The sequence below is a fragment of the Lethenteron reissneri genome, chromosome 48, assembly GCF_015708825.2.
Source record: "Lethenteron reissneri isolate LAM-NWPU_2019-01 chromosome 48, ASM1570882v1, whole genome shotgun sequence".
NCBI classification, from domain to species: domain Eukaryota; kingdom Metazoa; phylum Chordata; class Hyperoartia; order Petromyzontiformes; family Petromyzontidae; genus Lethenteron; species Lethenteron reissneri.
Window position 1 is genome coordinate 8,980,305 of NC_083826.1, and position 19,782 is coordinate 9,000,086.

Here is a 19,782-nt window from a genome sequence, read left to right on the forward strand (position 1 = left end):
CGGCAAAGGCTGAGAGGCGACGGATAACGAGAAAGGGCGGACAACGCTGTCAACGACGTGAGTGTGGGAGGTTGAGGCGACGCAAATTGGGTCACGGTGTTAATGGAGTGACGACGTGTCTGCGAAACAACGTCAAAGATGTAAACCGGGAGTGTCCCTGTATATATGTCTGTAATTAATTATTATTATTTTCCTGTGATCCACGTGTTCCCTGTTCTCTCAGTGCAATTCCAAGGGCGCACCCTCTCCATGATTCTTTGTGCACTGTTCAGCTTTTGTTTCATTTTGCCTTTCGCTGCTTTTTCTCTGTCCCTGACCAAATAATTTTAGATGCTGGAAATGGATGCGAAATCCTCACTGAGGCCTGGGGAGACAATCATATACTATGACATTATTTCTTATACATCAAACATTGTATATATATATATACTCTATAGATGTATACCTACAACAAAAATCACCCTAAATGCACCAAATGTCATGAATCTTGGATGGGTGACCACCAGAGCTTGCCAGGTGTTGTAAGGTGTGGAGCTGGGACAATCTGTCGATGAGCGCTGAGGGTCATCCTTTTCTCCGGGTTCTCTTGTTACCTCGTGCATTAAGCCAAACACTTTGTTCATGATATTGGCAAAACAACCCGAGACAGGACCCTGCTGTAACATAACCTTGAGCCTCAGTGAGGTTTTCCCGCTGATATAATTGGCATCATTGTAATTATAGGGGGGGGAAATGTAATCGCCAATTATAGACCCATGAAGCCTGACCGATGCTCAAAACGTTTCCAAAGGGCTTACCACTTATGTAATTATCTAAAATCACCATATAAATGGACCCGATCGTTTGCATCTCAGCAGCTAAGTAGATATGAACCTGGCTTGGTAATTGAATGGATGACCACCCAGGCGTCGTGGGTGTTGTCGGCATGATGGGCTGCGAATTTGGCCAGAAGGTGGCAGCACAATTCTCAGCTCTCAAGACTTTAGTCGTCAAAACTTTTCGCGAGGCGCCCTAATTGAAAAACCATTATCCACATTAATACTGCCAGTCACGTGAAGCCATTCTCGGTGGCAATGTGGATGAGCAACTTTGCTCCGCGGAAAAAAAATTGACCGAGTCCGTTACCGACCCGACATGATGTTATCCGCCGACAAAATTGACTTTGCGTTCAACCGACCCATCAAAGATTGTCCGCCGTCGAGCATAAACCAGCAGCTCCACTGTGCATCAATTACAATCAATGGCTGAGCCCCATGGACACTGCTAATTGGCAGAGTACAGCTCGTCTGAATGAAAGAGGGGTGCTAATGGTGTATGAAACACGCAGACACCAGTCCTGGCCAAATGCAAGCAGCATGTAAGACTCGTAAAAAAGAAATTGCCTCAATAACTGCACGTGACCTGAACACACTCAATCAAATTGAACCTGTGGCCTGCGATGGGCAAAAAAAGTTAGAGCAGCCGATGTCCTCTGATGGAGGAATTTACAATGAGGTTACGCTATGAAATACGATGTTAGTCTGCAGCCGAAGCACTGCAATAAATTTACAATTGCATTGTCAATTGTGAACACCTGTCAAAGAGCCTCTGGACCACTGGGGAGGTGAGCCGGCCTTGGGTGTTATTAAAGGTGTGTTAGCACATTTCACTTTATGCAGGTGCATTTCTACGCCTCAGCGTTTACCCACGTCTTATATGAGAACATCGAGTTCATTGGTGAAGTCTGCGGAAAAACACGGCGATCGAGCGAACGGCTCGCAATTTGAAGGTTGCAAGTTCACATCCTGGTTTGGAGTTGACTCATCATCGTCGGTATACCTCTGGGGTCGATAAAGAATTGTACCACAACCAACAATGATTGTTCTGTGGAGACGCTCACTCTTACCATAGGAATGTGGAATTTCCTCGACTGCCTCGGGGCTGTGGACAGGAGATGAGCACCACCTGAATGCTCGATTTGAGCAGGACAATCACTTTTACTTTTAATGAGACTCTGAAGAGCAAACATCTTGTATCAGCCTGTCCCATTTGACCATCAAGCTCCACTATGAGATTTTTAAGGTGCACTTGAAAGAGTGTCCAGGGTGTTCATGAAGGTATCAGCCACTATTAAAGAATTATAATTCTACAATCAGTCCGAATTAGGTCCATAAAGACAGATATTCCCTGCACAATATAGCATTTAACAGACCGTTGGGGCAAGTGCTGTTAGCGAGCACCTATGAAGCCCGGCACGGGACACGAGAGAGTGGGTGGCCAGCAAGACGCCCAGTCGACTTTGTCTCCCCAGCGCTGATGTTTACACACACCGCACAATTTAAGACTGAGTCAACCTAGGGGAGGCCCGGGACCGGTTCAGATAATCGTCACTGATATTGGTCCACACAAAAGCCACACACACACACACTTGGTAGTATGAACATATGAGTCTCATCACGCTCAGCTTCCACGTGTCCAACAGAGCCGCATGCGGTGGCTCTGTAAGGAACTGCTTCGTGAGCTGTTGTTTATTAAGGACCCCCACCGTCTCGTACTCACATGCAAAGCGGCTCTTGAAATATTGAGCTTTTTTTTTCCGAATTAGAAACAAAATGGCTCTTATTGTTATTTTGGTTGCCGACCCCTGGCCTATACAAAACTCAAGTGCACACAGAGCATTCAGGCAACATTGCTATTCCACAGGTCACGCTGCTATATAATTTTAATTCTTTCACAATTGGTGATACCTTCAGAGACACGTTGAAATATATATCTCTCTATATATAAAAGTATATATATATGAAAAAGTGAAATTTGTGAATATGTGTGTCTGTTCAAAATGTTTAGCATACTTCCCGACATGTAACAAACTTGGAATTTGCCATGTGGGTACTTTCCAGACTGTACACCATTCAAAAATAATAAAAATAGACTTTTGTATGTTTTTTTTTGGGGGGGGGGGGGCGCAATAATGCATCTATTTTGCACGGAAAGTGAGCTGTGACGTCACATCTGTCATGTCACCCGTATGCGAAAGCGTAACGCAGTGTGCCTGCTGACGTCACGCATCCCCCCCCCCCACAACCCTCCGCGGGTAAAGTGACATACAAATGTGTTGCAGGTCTAAGGCGTTCTTCGCGCAGCATTGGTTTATTATTTCAGTCGTTTACTGCCGTACGCACCATGAAAGTTGTGTGTGTGTGCAGCAAGCGCGTGTATGTGTACCTATGGACGCGCGCGCGTGTGTGTGGGGGGGGGAGCGGTGGTGTAGTGGTTAGCACGCTGCGCTACGAACCCGGCGACCCGGGTTCGATTCCCGCTCACGGCCACCACCGGTGACGATTATTTGAACCGGTCCTGGACCTCCCCTAGGATCGACTCAGCCTCCAACGAGTAACTGGTGTGGTGTGTGAACATCGCCACTGGGGAGACAAAGGCGGTCGGTTGTGGTGAATCCAAGTCCCGGGCGAAGCCCGGGTAATAAAGCTAGTCATGCATAAAATAGTATTTATCAACTCAAAAGATATAAATTATTGATTCGGAACAACAATCTTAGGAGTTCAAACTCTGGTCAGGGGTTGTCTCAGCCCATCATCCCTCTGGGTGGCGAGGTGTTAATGACGTCGCCTGGTACACAGGAGGGCGTGGGTTCGATCCCAGCCCTAACGCCGTATATTTGGAGTGTGCATGTCTCTCTCCCCGTGGTCGTGTGGATTCTTCTCCAGGTCCTCCGTGTTTCCCGTCACATTTAGAACCAGCATGCGTTTAGAGTATTTGGCTTTTATAAATTTCCACGTGATAAGTCACTTCATTGAATTATACTTTGTGGCTAAGTCGCTTCTGAAAAATAGTTAAATAGCTCAGTGGGCCTTACGTGATACATTTTTAAAATGGTTTAGTTTGAATAGTTTAGCAAGTATCAATTCGTGAGAAGTCAGCGGTGGATTTCAATTGATATAATGGCCCTGCCACTGGAATGTTACATTTCTATCACTGCAGCTGATCTGACCTATCCGATTATTGTTTAAGTAACTGATTATATCGGACAATCAATTCGATTGCCGTCTAATTGGATGGGACAGAAGTTGTTGAAAAACGGACTCATTTCTGCTGCCCTCACATGTGCCACTGGACGGGAGGTTATGGGCGGAGCTTTGCGGCGCCATTGACGTCACGCTGGCCATGCCTTGTAAGGGGGTTTCCTGCCTTCGGGAAGCAGGATGTGCAGGGGGCTAACATTTTTAATGAAGTCCCGAGCCATCGACCGAAAAATAAAATAGTCAATCAATCAACCTCATCCACAGATCATTCCAGCTCTGAAGAGAGAAGCGCACAGCCCCTGTGCTCGATGAGCAGAGGAGACACTTTGGTGGTAAAAGCTACGCCATGCCCGAGCAGCCACTTACATTAATTTAATGACACATCCACTGATTACAAAAAAAAATTAGAGAAAAGAATACAATTTCTTTTTTTAAACGACACGAAGGTCGAGTAGAATGACACCATTCCAAGGTTGAGGGTGCTGATAAGTGTGGGCATGCTTTAACGACTGCAAATTACATTTCACACTTAAAGGCAATGTAAAAACCTGAGCTGACTCTTCCCTCCTGGCCGCAATAGAGCCATGTTGTGGGGCATAAATATGGAACATTTTCGTAAGGGCTGAGTGTTGAGTGTGAGAGCAAAGGCACTGTCCATAGGGGTATTAAAAAAAAGCTATGATAAATTGCTCCACTTTAGTTCAGCGATATCGTCTGCCAGTATCCATTAAGCCAGCATTAATTATGGAGAAATGGTCCTGCTGTCCTGAAAAATTAACATACAACTATTTCACCTTTCCAAGGGTTTTCTAATGATTTGACAGAAAGGCAACATGCGGGGCGGTAAGACGATAGACGGAATGAACAATACAAAATAAATGCATAAATCAGCACCAAAGAGGCACGGCAGGAACTGGAAAAAGGGAGGTTATGATAAAAGAAAGGGCAGGTTAATTATTTAACGCAGGGAACCTTAAACCAATGGCTACGATCATCAGCCAGTGAAGGAGAACACCAAAGTCAACAAGCGTATACGAGCCAAGGGCAGGGCAAACTGAGGCTGTTGTTCCACAATATTTTGGATAGAATTATTGAGCAGGGTGACGCACGGGGGATTCATAATTATCAGTTCATTTCACAGCATTGCCCCATCGCCCGTCCAACCCAGGCGACACTATTCATCCGACCACTCGGAGTAGTCGCCCATTCACCTTGAAACCATGCACACTCGGCGCCTGACCCGCCACCGGAAGGTTCCACGTTCGAATCCCGGCCGGAGATGATCTCTGCATTCTGACGAGTTGATTGTAGTTGTTCTATGGAAGTAGAAAGGTGGAACTTGTGTTCTGTCCAACTCTAAACGCTGTACGTATGCATGTTGAACTTCTTTGGCACCGTACGTAGCCAACCGTGGCTCAGTGGTGCATGGCTTGCAATCAGAAGGTTGCGAATTAAAAACCAGGTCAGGGATCGTCGAGCCGTTCATCCATCTTTGGTGACTAAAATAATTAACACTTTGTGCAGAAGACAAACAGGGGGGGTCCCAACGATGAGAGCCTGTTGCCAGTATCAAGATATTGGTGCAGCGGGTGTCCTCTTGAAATGTGTTCTCCCAACCCAACAGACACGTGGAATTGTCACCCTTGGGCTCAGGAAATGAGTGCCACCCCATTGCTCAAAATAAGAGGGGAGCCCACTTTTGGAATCTGACGAATTCGAAAAGAGATCAAAGCCGGTAAATCGGACAAAGAGAAGAAAGTGAACATGGAGCTAAAGGACCCCTGGAACTCGTACAATGGGGTGGCCAGAAATATATCACACGGTGCCTGAGTTTGTTTCTTTGTTTTGCTTTCAAAATCTCTGTATATTGATAATAACTGGTGAAGGGCATTGCAAACGTTGGTGAATTAAGAAGATGTTACCTGGGTGCTGACACGGACTGAATTTTTTTTTTTACCTTGGTCCAAACTATTTTTTAACACGCTTTTTAACACATTCCTGCGGAGGGAGCTGGTAGGAACGTTGGGTTGCTCGGTCAATGGCCAGGGTCAACGGTGGCGTGGTGTATTCCGCAAATATGCCCGACTGTGAGGGCTGGCACAAGCCAGTGTGAGTAGGTTAAACGTTGAGTTTTATAAGGGCACCACGGGGTGACCAGCCCCTCCCCACCCAGCCGCACCCCTCCCACCCCCCACCCAGCCCCTCCCCACCTAGCCCCTCCCCACCCTCCCCTCCCCACCCAGCCCCTCCCTGCATGACGGACGGACGGACACAATAATCCCCTGTGGGCTGGTGTAACCAAGAGGTTCCTACCAGTATTAACTCACTCTGTCTGTTGTTGTTGTCGTTGTTGTATCCTCAAATCTTGTAACTCAATTTAACCCCACTTCCCAATGTGGTATCGACTGCAACATTGGTATACTTATGTCATACTGATGACAATACTATATTCTAACATAAAAATCTAAATATATTTTTAAACATTATTTTTTATATGTTATGTTTCGGCTTGGGTCTAATTGCCCACGGTCCCTTACGTCATGGCAAGCTTCGGGGCCACTTCCTGGAGTCGTGGAGTTCTGCCATTACTAGTACATTTCATAAAAGCGTGTTTTAAAACAAGGTTTTTAAATATTACTTATTTAGACTGAAGTCGGCCAAACGAGTACTACCCATGCTTGTTTGAGCATGGGCAGCACTCATTTCCGCACCTCCTATTAGCACCGTTGGCGACGTACAGTGCGAAAGAAGTTCAACATTTGAGGACAGAGATAATTGTGATCGTGTTCACTTAACAACGATGGTAAAAATATTAATAACTGGGTGAGATTATACATTCTAGATTTGAAGCTTTCGTGACTGCAAGGATTCATACTCTTAGGTTTTTTCGGTAAAGTCACGTAGGTAAAAAAAATAAACAAATAATAAAAAGAATAGAAGAAATAATAGAAATAAAATAATAAATCACGACGTTTCGGAGGCAACACAAGCTTCCGTCTTCAGGTGGAACCGTCACAGCACAATTGCTGTATCAAGTACTTGATACAGCAATTGTGTTTCTAAAGAACAGCGACAAGTAGAACAATTGAGTCCAAGTACTTGATACAGCAATTGTGCTGTGACGGTTACACCTGAAGACGGAAGCTTGTGTTGCCTCCGAAACGTCGTGAGTTATTATTTTATTTCTATTATTTTTATAACGTATTATTTATTTATTTACCTACGTGACTTTACCGAAAAAAACCTGAGATTATACATACATATAAAAACACAACACATCGTCCAACTTATGCTCCTAAACACATTTCTCAACATACTAAGTGTCAATGCCCTTGTTCAGAAGGATTGCTGGGTTCTGAATGTGGGATGTTTGCCAATTCCTTAAGGGATGTTCTGTATGTGGGACAGGTTTGTTTGATGTTTCTAAAGAGCAGCGAAAAGTAGAACAATCGAGTCCCCTCGTGAATATCCACGAATTCCAGTGAAACCTTAAAACATTTCAAATGCTAAATTGGACTATATGCACAACCCCAGTGTTGCGTCCTCTTTTCGCAAATCTACATAGAAAAAAAACAGAATGTTGAAGATGAAATGCAAAAACAGAGTTGAACAATTATAATGGAGGGAAACAAAAACGACCAACGTTTTGTGTCGACTGACCTTTCACGTTCCTTGAACTTTGCTGAAGTGAGTTTTGTTTTTGTGTAAAAAAAACAATCAGTCTCTGCCTATTCAAATCGTACATTTATACACACAGACACCTAGCCAGTCTAAAGACTGCAAATTACGACAATTTAAAAAAAAAACGTCGTGACATCTTCACACGCTTGGAATGTTCCTTTTTTCATCAATGCAATAATGCGGTGCCTCTTTGAGAAGACAGATGCTTCCACCACAGCACTTACAGTAAATTTCCAGGCCAAATAGAACAGCTGGTAGTAAAATATTGATCGCTCTTTTCTGTCACTGTGCTGCAACTGTAAAAGTTAACATCAGCACGTTCATCCCATTTGATAATTCCGCAACCTTATTATAAATGCGACGCTTTTGAGATGATGGATAGAATGATGATGATGGAATTACATTTTGGTGCATTTCATATTTCAACGACACACAGCAGTGGTAAGAGAATGCATGATTATGTTGATGACGTTGAAATATTATTAATGGCATCAGGTGAATTAAACCATTCCCATTGGATGTATGTGTATGGGTCATTATATGAGAGCATGCATCATTTACAGAAGAAAAAAAACATCGGACATACTGTAGAGTATTAATAGCTTGGCGTCGAATGATTGTGTTCAAATTTGGGCAGTGTTCAGTGAACCAGGCAACCTGCGTTAGATTCCCAACCACGACCAACGTTAATAACCGAACCGGTCCTTACCAATATCCTACCTTCACCGACTCCACACTGACTCTCACTATTACATTATTAACGCCCCCTGAGCGGCTCTGCGAACATTGTGCATTTCAACACGTGGGCACACTTAAGCCCCTGCCTTTAAAGCAATGGGGTCGGGACTGTTGGCCCGTGTAAGGATCTATCCTACGCTGCGAGCATGTGAGCCATGACCTCGGCCGGTCATCCAACTCTCAAAGATGCCCATTTTTTTGGGCAAGCAGCCACTTTTGACAACGAGGCCAATTGGGACGCGGCGGGCAGGGGGTGTTGGTGGGGGGGTATCGGCGGGACGAGCAGCGTTGAGAGAACGCGTGGAGCGTGCGGTTGCTTCTTTGGGACAAAGCCATGAATAATGGATTAGAGGGAGGGGGGGGGGAGGATTAAAGATTTATCAATAAAAACTGGATTGGAAGAGGAGCGCGAGACTGCGGGGTTGGCAGCCGCGGACGCAATTGAGTGAGAAAGGCAGCGCGAGAGCGGTGCGGGCGGCAACAGGAGGAGCTTACAAAGTCTCCCCCGCGTCGAGACACGCGCCGCGAGCATTCCGCGCGCGGACTCACGTGTGCCTGCCACGGAAGGCAGCAGACGCACGAGGAAGAGTCATCTGACCTCATCCGTGGCAAGGGTCCCTCGTTTTCACCGCTATTTAACTCGAACGTCTTTTCCTTTTCAAAAACTCGAATAGATATTCATGTGTTTTTTTTATTAATGCTGTTTAGGCACCGTCCTACGCCCGAAGGTTGTCTCGATTCTGTTCACTCTAACGGGGGGGAAGAAAAAAAAGACGCAACTGACACTTTCACGAACGGCGCTTATCTCACTCTCTCTCTCTCAGGAGCGTCGAGCCAAGGGTGAACTTTGCCACCAGTCTGAGAATTCTGTTGTTATTTTACCGTGTTGTTCTTTTCCTACTCGAATGTGTTTTTGCTGAACAATGAAAACGCAAGCATCCGACTGCCAAGCGAAAGCGTCACTTTGCCACGAAAGGTACCGTGAGTAACACGCGCGCTTTCACATCCGAACCCCCTTCCCTTCGAATTCTGTCTCCCTCGGAAACGTCAGAAGTGTCGCACTCGGCTCAAGTTTAGCACGAGGGCTAAGCATGCGACTAAGATGGTTAATGTAACGCGCGCGCTCACAAGCACACAGTGGAGGAGGTTTGCTTTGTGAAACGCGATCGCAACGGTTAAATTCGCATATACGGTGCCGCATGTGCGCTGACATTTGTACGTGTTGGAAAGAAAAAAAGTTGTGGGGTCGTCGTGTGCTGCTGGCTTCGGATATTTGCGAAACCACAGTTGCCATGTAGATGCCGAAATGTGTAAATGTGTGGTTGCGGCTAATTGAGCGATATAAATAAATTAATTGTAATTCGCACAAGCCAATTAACAAGCCACTCCCTAAGGGGCAGAATATGTGTACAGTTTTAATTACCGAAACCTCTGACGCTCACCAATAATATGCTAAATTTAAGCACAGTTTGTGATGATTTTGTATAGTATTGTTATTTACAAGATTGTATGTCAGCCACGTCACTACTACATCAGGTTCAGTCTTGAAAGTGAAGGCATAATAGAGACTGTGATTGCCATTCCAACTGGCATTGATAAATGGGAACATGGAAATATCCCGTGTTCAATGCTCATTTAAATGTGTTCATGCGCATACGACTGACAATTGATTCGTTCAGAATTCAGCAAAAAATATGTTGAACCTGTTTGGAAACATGATATGAAATATAAATGGGTTAGTCATGTGGGTTTATGATGCATGCATATGTATGTATCTATTAAGCGCAAATGCTGAGTATGTGAAAAACATTGCCTTACATTAGATGTGTCCTAATTCAAAAGAAGAAAAACACATGCAAATTAAGCACAGGCTTATTAATTTCATGGCCTTAAATTTTAATTCACAAGTTCAATGGAAGAATTTTTCCTACGTAATTAAATACAGCCTAAGGCTTTATGTAAATCACCATTGTTTCCTGGGAACGCAAGCTAGTATTGTACTGCATATGTTAACAAAACCAGGTCATTATTTATCAGCAACATTTATGTTATATTTTTAATCTCACACTTTCACACTGTGGTCTTCATTCTAAGGTGTTTTGTGATTTACAACGTCTGCCTCTTGGCTATCCATGTTTCCACTGTCTCGCGTTAATGAGATCACCTACTGCTCATCGGTGATGGTAAAGGATGACGCACAGAATTATGCCATAAAGCCCCCAGCCCAAATTTACAATCTTACCCTCCACAATACAAGTGCTAACTGGATTTGTTTTCCTTTCTTTCAAAATTGCTTGGAGTGCTACCAATTTATGAAACTTACGAAGTATCTGGCAGTCAAAGTGGTAAGAAAAAAAATGCTTTACTCGGTGGTTTAGCTGAGCCATTCGGATTCAGAAACATCGGAAATCGAGAAGTGCATGTGCACAGCTGAGCACGAGGCCGCGAGAAACTACCACAGTACACGTGCACAGCCAACGACAGGCTCAGGAAAATAAAACTATTACGGATACTTGCCTTCCACTACCTTCTCTTATGCAATTGAAGAATCACAAAAAAAACACTAAAAGAATCAAAGTGATTTCTTTCAGATGCCCAGCTCATATTTACATCCCAGAGCCAGTGGTGGAAATTCCACGTTCCCACCGCAGGTGCGAGTTGATCAAGAGGACGGCCACTCTTGTTGACTTTCACACGAAAGTGGCGCTTAGATTCGTCGACTGCGAAAATATTCACAGGTGGTTTCTTTTGGGTGAGCTCATGTAAAAAAGTGTGTGCCGTAAACCCTCCACCACCCGACGCGGCCAAGTAATAAGGGTGCCACGTTGAATCGGACGTGCCAAATGCGTAACCTCTTCGGATCCACCGCCGGTGCTGCTGCTGCAGAGTAATCTTCCAACATTTGCAGGGCTGCGACGTTTCGCTGGTGTTTACACCCAGCATCATCAGGTTGCGAAGAGATGATGGGCTGAATTAAACCCCCCACTCCCCCAACCAGGATGTGAACTCATTAATTCCGATCGCGAGCCACTCCCTCTCCCTTCTCTCGTGCCCAATGAGACATTACCATTGGCACGTTAACACTGCATCATAATCATGACAATGTGCACATGATCCAAAGCATATTCGCCTGATTTCAACCCACCGTGTAATGTACTGTGAAATTTGTGTGCAATTTCGGAAAAGCATTATACGGGTGCTGTTCATATAGAGTATTTGCACTCATATTCCCATTGATTTTATTACTGTAATTCAGTGTTTTCAGATGCCTTCGAAATTGACGTTTCAATTATTTGAGGCGCAGCTTTTACAATATGTTCATCTGTGACCTAAACACCGGCGTTATGATTATGCGTACACAACGTTTCGAGGGCTCCTATGAAAACCGTATGGATTTATAATTTAATGTACAAATTATTTTCTTCCATTGTGAAATGCAATTAACTGAATTGAAAAGGAATATTTGAATATTTTATTTATATTTGTAACCAAAAATCTAAGAATTGTACATTTATTATGCTCTACATTTTCGGTTAGATTCATTCTAACCTCGTATATTTCACAAGCCTCAGAGTAACTGCAATGGAGTAGTACATGCTACTGTAGCACTGTAATAACCCAACATTCTGCGTAAAATGTTAATACAGCTACATTTTAAAAGTGCCATCCCCTAAGGATTACCTGGTGGTGCATAATCACTGACACACAAATTCCGTGGTGTTCAGTCATCTCCAATTACAACACATTTCATTTATAAATTGTACTGCGGCATGATGATGCCGAGTAAGTAAATAAATAATGGTAGTCAAAACATCCGTCGGTTAACAGCTGTAAAGCACGTGCATTGCACTGGCATAGAAACGCATGATTTATTCATTCGCCAGATAACTACGGCAAGGGATTAAGAGCCAAACGAAAACCGTGCACATGTGACACAGACGACTTTAAACATAGCCTGATTTAACTCGTAAAAATTGGCACAGTCGACGCTGTTCTGCCATTTGCATAGATAAATAAGTCATTATGCAACACCCTGCCAAATCGTGAAAGCCACCAACAAAGGCTCGTCAGTAAGTTCAAGTTTCAGGTTCATTTATTAGGTTCAGCACTGTGAGCCATGCGGCTCTTAATTCGGGTGCAACCGCAACAAACAAAATATGAACGTCTGATGCTATCGGCTGCAGAGTGCTGCCAAACGCACCGTTGTTTAAAATTTGTTCATTTTATTTCGCGTGCATTTTGAGAAACACAAAGAACATTTTTCGTCGTAAATGTTCTCTTACATCCAGTTCTGAGGAGTATTCGCCGATTTGAAGTTAGATACGATCTAAGAATAGGTTGTTTGTAAAACAAAATACTAATTCGGCAACTTGCTCAGGGAAGCGACAGAGACACTTGCCACGATGGCAATCCTGCAGAACGTAGTGCGTTACGTCATGCCAGGGAGTGGCCGTGGAAGATAACGCCACTACATAACTACCTCTGGAGGAACTAGTATAGAGGTCTCTTGCCCCAACACTGACACTAAAGCAACCAAGCTGGTCAAGAAGAAAGTTGGAGGGAGGTCATTCGGCCTCCCTGTCACTCTTGAACTGATAGGAGGGAAAGGAAGATGACCTAACACCACATATTGCCCACTCATGCTGCATTAACCCTTTCCAGTTCTGATGACGTACGTGTAGGCCATCACATTTTCTTCCAATGCTGTTCCGACGACGTATGTGTTCGTCGGAATGGAACCAGAAGAAAAAATAATACAAATTAACTTTTTCGGTACTTAGACTCCCACGAGGCCGTGCAGGAGGGCATGCGAAACAGTTTGGCGCCGGCTATCGTAGAGTTGAGGTTGTGTCGCTGGGATTCTCCGCGGTGAGTAACAATGTCTTTAAAAACAACGGTGCTACTACGCCTCTCTAAATAAAATCAACGGCAAACCACTCGCGCATTCGAAGATTCAGCGGTGAGCGGGACAAACCACATCCTGCAAATTTGCAGACGTCTCTGAAAGGGTTAATTAAAGTGTGTTTCACCAAATGTCACGAATTTTTTACCCATCAGAAGTGAGATAGGTTTTTGACTGAACTGAGGCAATCAGTTCGCATTACCTGAGAAACTGTTTAATCACAAGTGGTTGCCTGGATTCGAACCCAGGCGCTCATAAGCCCCCAGTGATATAATTCAACATGAGCCTCCAAATCCACACGGCCACTTAGCTGGAGCCAGGGTTTCAAGGGCAGTGTTAGACCATGGAGAGTCCCCGACAATAAAGTTTGAATTACGAAGTCTGTCACTTATTTCGAAATCATTTACTTCTGCAAACACATTACTTGCACCTTTATCATCATCAATCATCAGCCATGGTCGATTCACTGCTGGACGGAGGCTTTTCTGAGCCACCACCACCTCTCATGATTCTGCGATGTAATAAGCCATCTACATCAGTAAGTTCGTGTGTTTTTTTACGATTTAAATTGAAGAAGAAAACATATACTCTTGCACAGAAATGTGAGGTTCGGGCTGAATAGACTTGCCTCGGAGAAACCTGTGCATGTTCTCCAGTTTAAAATCAACAACAAACAATTGTGTAAGTGAACATGGATATTGCCCGCCCCATCTGCTGCAGAGACCCCTAAAAGCACCTTGCAATCAGAATTACAATTGGAAAAAATAGAATCTCATGTGTGAGAGAATTAAAAGAAAATTGGATTCCTAATTCCACGTTGCCGAATCCCTATCCACTACGCTCAATCAACAATAAACAAAGCCGCACTGTAATTAATCTGGACCAAACATGTGATGCCTTTTTCAAATATGGTTTTGAAAATAAGTATTTGGCTTATTGAATAAAATAAGTATTTGATTTATTAAATAAACAGTATAAGAGAGCCGGCTCAAAACTGTGCACCAAAGTGAATTATGCATCTCCAGTGATATTTCGCGTCTGTTTTCATAATGCAAAGTTACGGGTCACTGGAGAGTATTAATAATTCAACAACAAATTTCAATGTAACCAAGGCACGTGTAACTCATCTTCACCATCATCAGTCATTGTCTTCTCACTGCTGGATGAAGGCCTGCCCACACAGTGGCCATCCCTAATGGTCCTGCAAAGCCAAAATCTATGCCCTGCCCATAAACCGATGTCATCACTCCACATCTGTGATCGTCAAATTCTTGGGCACATTCTCTCTTCACTGGCTGTCATTCCATCAAAAGTGTCATCCATTGGCCGTCATCGATTCGAGATGTGTTTTTTGTCCAAGCCCAAGTAGTTTTCCGAACAGCCAATTATATATCTCGAGTGTGGAGACTCCCACCTCTTCAATGGCATCGGGCCAGCGTCGAAGAGCCGGCCAAAATATCTGCCCTCTTTTAGATAAACTCTCTAGAACTCTCTCCAGTGGACGCCCTTCCACCAGCCCGGAGTGTCTTGGCCATACATCACCATGGATGAGTGAAAGTGGGAAGGGGGTGGGGAGAATGACCAGATAAGATTACCAGTGTGACCTCCATGGACGTTTACCTTCTTTCGCACTGCACGTAGCCAACCGTGCTAATCGGATTTCGGTTTACAGAGCAGTGCATAGCCAGAACGGTGTATGGGGAGGCCTTCATCCAGCAGCGAATTCAAAAAGGATTGTAAATCCTTGCAAATAATATTAACAGCATTGGTTTAAACACATTACGAAGTATGAGTAACGAAATACTAAGATGTGTTTCGTGAGCATGTGTTGCGCTGTACAGCTCTACTTTGTGATCTACGTGTATTCATAAAACATGTACTCCACAGTAATACTGGTAGGAACCTCCTGGTTACACCAGCCCACACGGGATTATTGTGTCCGTCCGTCCGTCGTGCAGGGAGGGGCTGGGTGGGGAGGGAGGGAGGGGCTGGGTGGGAAGGGGAGGGTGGGGAGGGGCTGGTGGGGAGGGTGGGGCTGGGTGGAGAGGGGTGGGTGGGGAGGGGCTGGGTGGGGCTGGGTGGGGAGGGGCTGGTCACCGTTGAGTTTTATAAGGTGCCCTTATAAAACTCAACGTTTAACCTACTCACGCCAGCTTGTGCCCGCCCTCACAGTCGGGCATATTTGCGGAATACACCACGCCGCCGTTGACCCTGGCCATTAACCGAGCAACCCGACGTTCCTACCAGCTCCCTCCGCAAGAATGTGTTTATTGAACACAAACATCTGTGTGTGGACAGACGTCTGTGTTCAATAAATACTGCAAGACAAAACAATTAAACATGGATTCATAACGTTCATGAATGTGAAGGCAAATTACCCACACTCACGTCTAAATGACTTAACTCAAAGGACAAAAATGCAATGTAAAACAGGCTCTGGGGAACAAAACTATAAACGAAACTATTTTTTATTTTACCAGGTATCGGCCACTGAGCTATATAGCTCATTTTCAGAAGCGACCTGGCCACATATGTTAGCTCAACGCATTTGGCTCATCACGTGGACATTTATAACAGCCAAAAAGTCTAAACGCACACGTTGATTCTAAATGCAGTCAGTCAGGGTCGGGATCGAAACCACGACCTCCTGCATACCAGGCGAGGGAATTAACACCTCGCCACCATGGTGCGCCTTCAAACGTTTGTGACGCAGAGTAAATATCCCTTGTCTAGCGATCCAGGGCCGCTGTTTTGCGAGAAGACAAGTGTCGTGCTATCGAAATCATTGAGTACAAACTCGGCTCAGCACACAATGTGGTGCTGGTGTGAGCATCATAGCCTCCTTCCCATGCAGCCACGCCTGTCTCCCCAGCGCTCTTGACTCACCCACAACAGGCATTGTTTAAGGCTGAGTCAATCTAGTGAATGCCCAGAAAACCGGTGGTATAACTGACGAAGAATTGAATATGTGTCACAATGATTGTGATGTACGTATGTATGTTGAACTTATTCTGAACCGCACATAGCCTACTGTGCTAATCGGAGGTGCAGGGGAAAGGCAACAAACTAAATACAGAGCACAACCAACATGGCACTTGTCCTCTAAACACATACTGGTTCACATACATACACACGCACACACGGCAAGGGTCGCAATTAGCCATTAACGGTGATTTCACTAGAGTACTTTTGCCAGGTTAAGTGCACTTTGAGGCCATGTGAAGTGCTGAAGGTTCGCTTACAAGAGGTCACAGGACAGACCCAGGTGCCATGGGTTGACTGCCTGAGATAACTGGCAGATGCACAACCTGTGCTCCCTGCTTTGTCAACTTCCTGCGTTTTATCCACGCGGCGCTCTGCTCATTGTTGGGAACGTCACTCCTCCGCCCTCCGCTGTTGTTCTAGGGTGGCTGTAGGAGCCAGAGGACATCCCTGTCATACCCCAAGGTGAAAAGGGAATGGCTCTGACTGCCGTCCACGCAGTCTTACCCGGGCTTGCCCACCGTCATGAAGATCCTTAATGATTGTGAGCAGTGGGTCAAGGACCCCGAACGCATAAAGAATAATCCAGAGACCTGGCCTATTGATGGCATCATAGGCCTTGACCAGGTCAATAAAGCAGAGATGTAGGTCTTGTTGAAATTCCCTACACCTCTGCTGTAGCAGGGGGACAGAGAATAAGGCATCCGTTCAGGATGTAATAATGTTTTGTGGACTGTGGCAAAATAGCCAAGGGTGTAAAACAAAGTCAAGGTGAATCAGACGGTGAGAAGTGTTTGGTTCATGTCCTGCCACTCAGGGAGGAGTAATTAGACATTTTATTTTTGGGACTGTCTAATGTTCATTTAAGTATCCCTCTGTACAATCGGCATATCCAACAATGAACCAGCAATGAACGAAACTAATTGCACTGATTAATTTAATCACAAGCGATCCCCTCGAGATAATACTGTTACAGTGCTTCTATTTTACAACCCACCACTCCACGGCGGCCGTGATGTTATCTCCCTCGCCTGGCATGCAAGAGGTCGTGGCCATCGATCCCAACCCCTGATGATGCCTGTTTATTTGGAATTTGCGTGTCCTCTCTCCCCATGTCGGTTGCGTGGATTTCTCTCCAGGTTCTCCAGTTTGTATACTCTTGGGTTTTTTCGGTAAAGTCACGTAGGTAAAAAGAAATAATAAAAATAAAATAATAGAAATAATAATAGAAATAAAATTATAAATCACGACGTTTTGGATGCAACATTTTATTATTTATTTTTACCTACATGACTTTACCGAAAAAACCTAAGAGTATGAATCCTTGCAGTCACGAAAGCTTCAAATCTAGAATTAATACCCTCTACGGGGAGGAATTTCACCTATCTGTTAGAGTTTTTAACAGACAACGAGACAAGAAGTCACAGCTTCTCGAGACGCTGGCCTTAAATTTAGCTGTGACGGTCCCACCTGATGACGGGACTTGTGTTGCCTCCGAAACGTCGTGATTTATAATTGTATTTCTATTATTATTTCTATTAATTTATTTTTATTATTTATTTTTACCTACGTGACTTTACCGATAAAACCTAAGAGTATGTATGAATCTTTGCAGTCACGAAAGCTTCAAATCTAGAATCTCCAGTTTTTCCCTCCACATTTAGAAGCATGTGTTTAGATGATTTGGCTGTGACTATAAACTCCCACATATGATGATAAAGTCACTTCAATGAACTATCATGTGTGGCCAGGTCACTTCTGAAAAAGAGCTCATAGCTCAGTGGACTTCACCAGGTGAATAAAATAGTAACGTTTTATATTGCGATGTACAGTGCTAGTCGTAGCACAGAATTTACACGAATATACGTTTCAACATATTTTCGTCTCATCTACAAACATATGCACACACACACATGCATACCTACATATGCATAATCGAATTACAGCTATTCTTATTAACCGGGATTTTGGAAAAATCACGCAGCAACTCTATATACCGCCTAGGACACAAATATCACGATAGTTGACGTCCTTTAGTCTCGTGGCAGCATTGTTGAGTTTTTCTTGAAGATAAAACTACAGCTTTAATTATTAGGGCATTTAATAAACGACTAATTATTTTTACTTCCATTTTCATTTTAACCAGGTAAGGCCCCCTGAGCAATATAGTTTTTTTTCAGAAGCAACCTGGACACAAATGATAGCTCAACGAAGTGGCTCACCTGGAAATACATAGCAGCCAAATACTCTCAACGCATGTTTCTAAATGTGGATGGAAAAACCGGAGGACCCTGAGAAAAATCCACGCGACCATGGGGAGAACATGCAAACTCCAAATAAACAAACAGGTGCCCAGGGTCGGGATCGAACCCACGACCTCCTGTCTACCAGGCGAGGTAGTTAACATCTCCGAGCCACCGTGGCACCCCAGTTACAGTGCCTTGACCTGTGTCATTCATAACGGACGACCACCGCTGGGATGGAACACATTCACCATGGCTCGCTGTGTTCTCATGGTAACCTCAGAGATTTCTTGTTCTCCCCCCCCCCCCCTTCCAAGGCGGCCCGTGCTTTGCTACCGTGGTTTGTTCGTCACAGTTCTCACAATCACACTTTGCCGAACTCTTTCGCGCGCCAACCTCTGACCCATCCTCCCTGTGGGATGGCACCGCACACTGTATCACTCAAGCAGCGCAGCGTGAGCAGACAGGCCCAAGCATTGGACACAGGCCCTGTACCAATTTAATAGAATATATACAAACAGTGCTGTATATATGTGTGTGTGTATTCACGTGTGGCTACAGTCTACTAGATTTTTAAAATCAGATTTGCTGTCATGGATGTTGCCGTGGTGTAATCGTTAGCACACTTCCTTCCGATATTAGGAAGCCACTGGACCTATGCACTTTTAAATCTAGATTGAAAACTCATTTCTTTTAAAGTTATTTTTCGTGTTTAGCTTGTTGTCCTTCCCCCGGCACCTCCGATTAGCACGGTCTACTACGTACGGTGCGAAAGAAGTTTAACATACATACGTACGTACATACATACACACACTCGAACTGCAATCCAGAGGTCGCTAGTTATATTCTGTCCACCCAACAGCATGAATCGCTTCCACCACGCAGTAGAACCGATAGGTAGTTCAGGTGTGGTACGGTATATTGTGGGTACCCCCACCTCTTCAAAGGTGACGGGCAGAATGAAAGAGTAGGCCAAAAATATCAGAATCTAAATATTTCTACTGGAGGAATCCGATGAGCTATAAAGCTTCTTTTTCACAGATGTCCAGTAGGGGCAGGTCAAGACGTTAGGGCCAGGTCAGAACGTTCTTCCAAAGGGGCTCTCGCGAGCTCCCTCTCGTGGAGGCCCTTCCACCAGCACTGGCAGGAGCAAGCTTTTGCAGGGCCGCACCTTTACAACAATGTTACAAATAAATAAATAAATATTTGCTTCATG

At 44.5% G+C, this 19,782-nt stretch overlaps 1 protein-coding gene across 1 annotated transcript in view; it reads left to right on the forward strand.

The window, feature by feature from the left end:
- Positions 1-8,874: 8,874 nt before the first annotated feature.
- The window catches only part of LOC133354580 (netrin-G2-like), a 172,849-nt gene continuing 161,941 nt past the window's right edge, over positions 8,875-19,782 (forward strand). Inside the window, 1 exon segment of the mRNA XM_061571527.1 lies at positions 8,875-9,414. The gene's annotated coding sequence lies outside the window, so the exon portion shown is untranslated.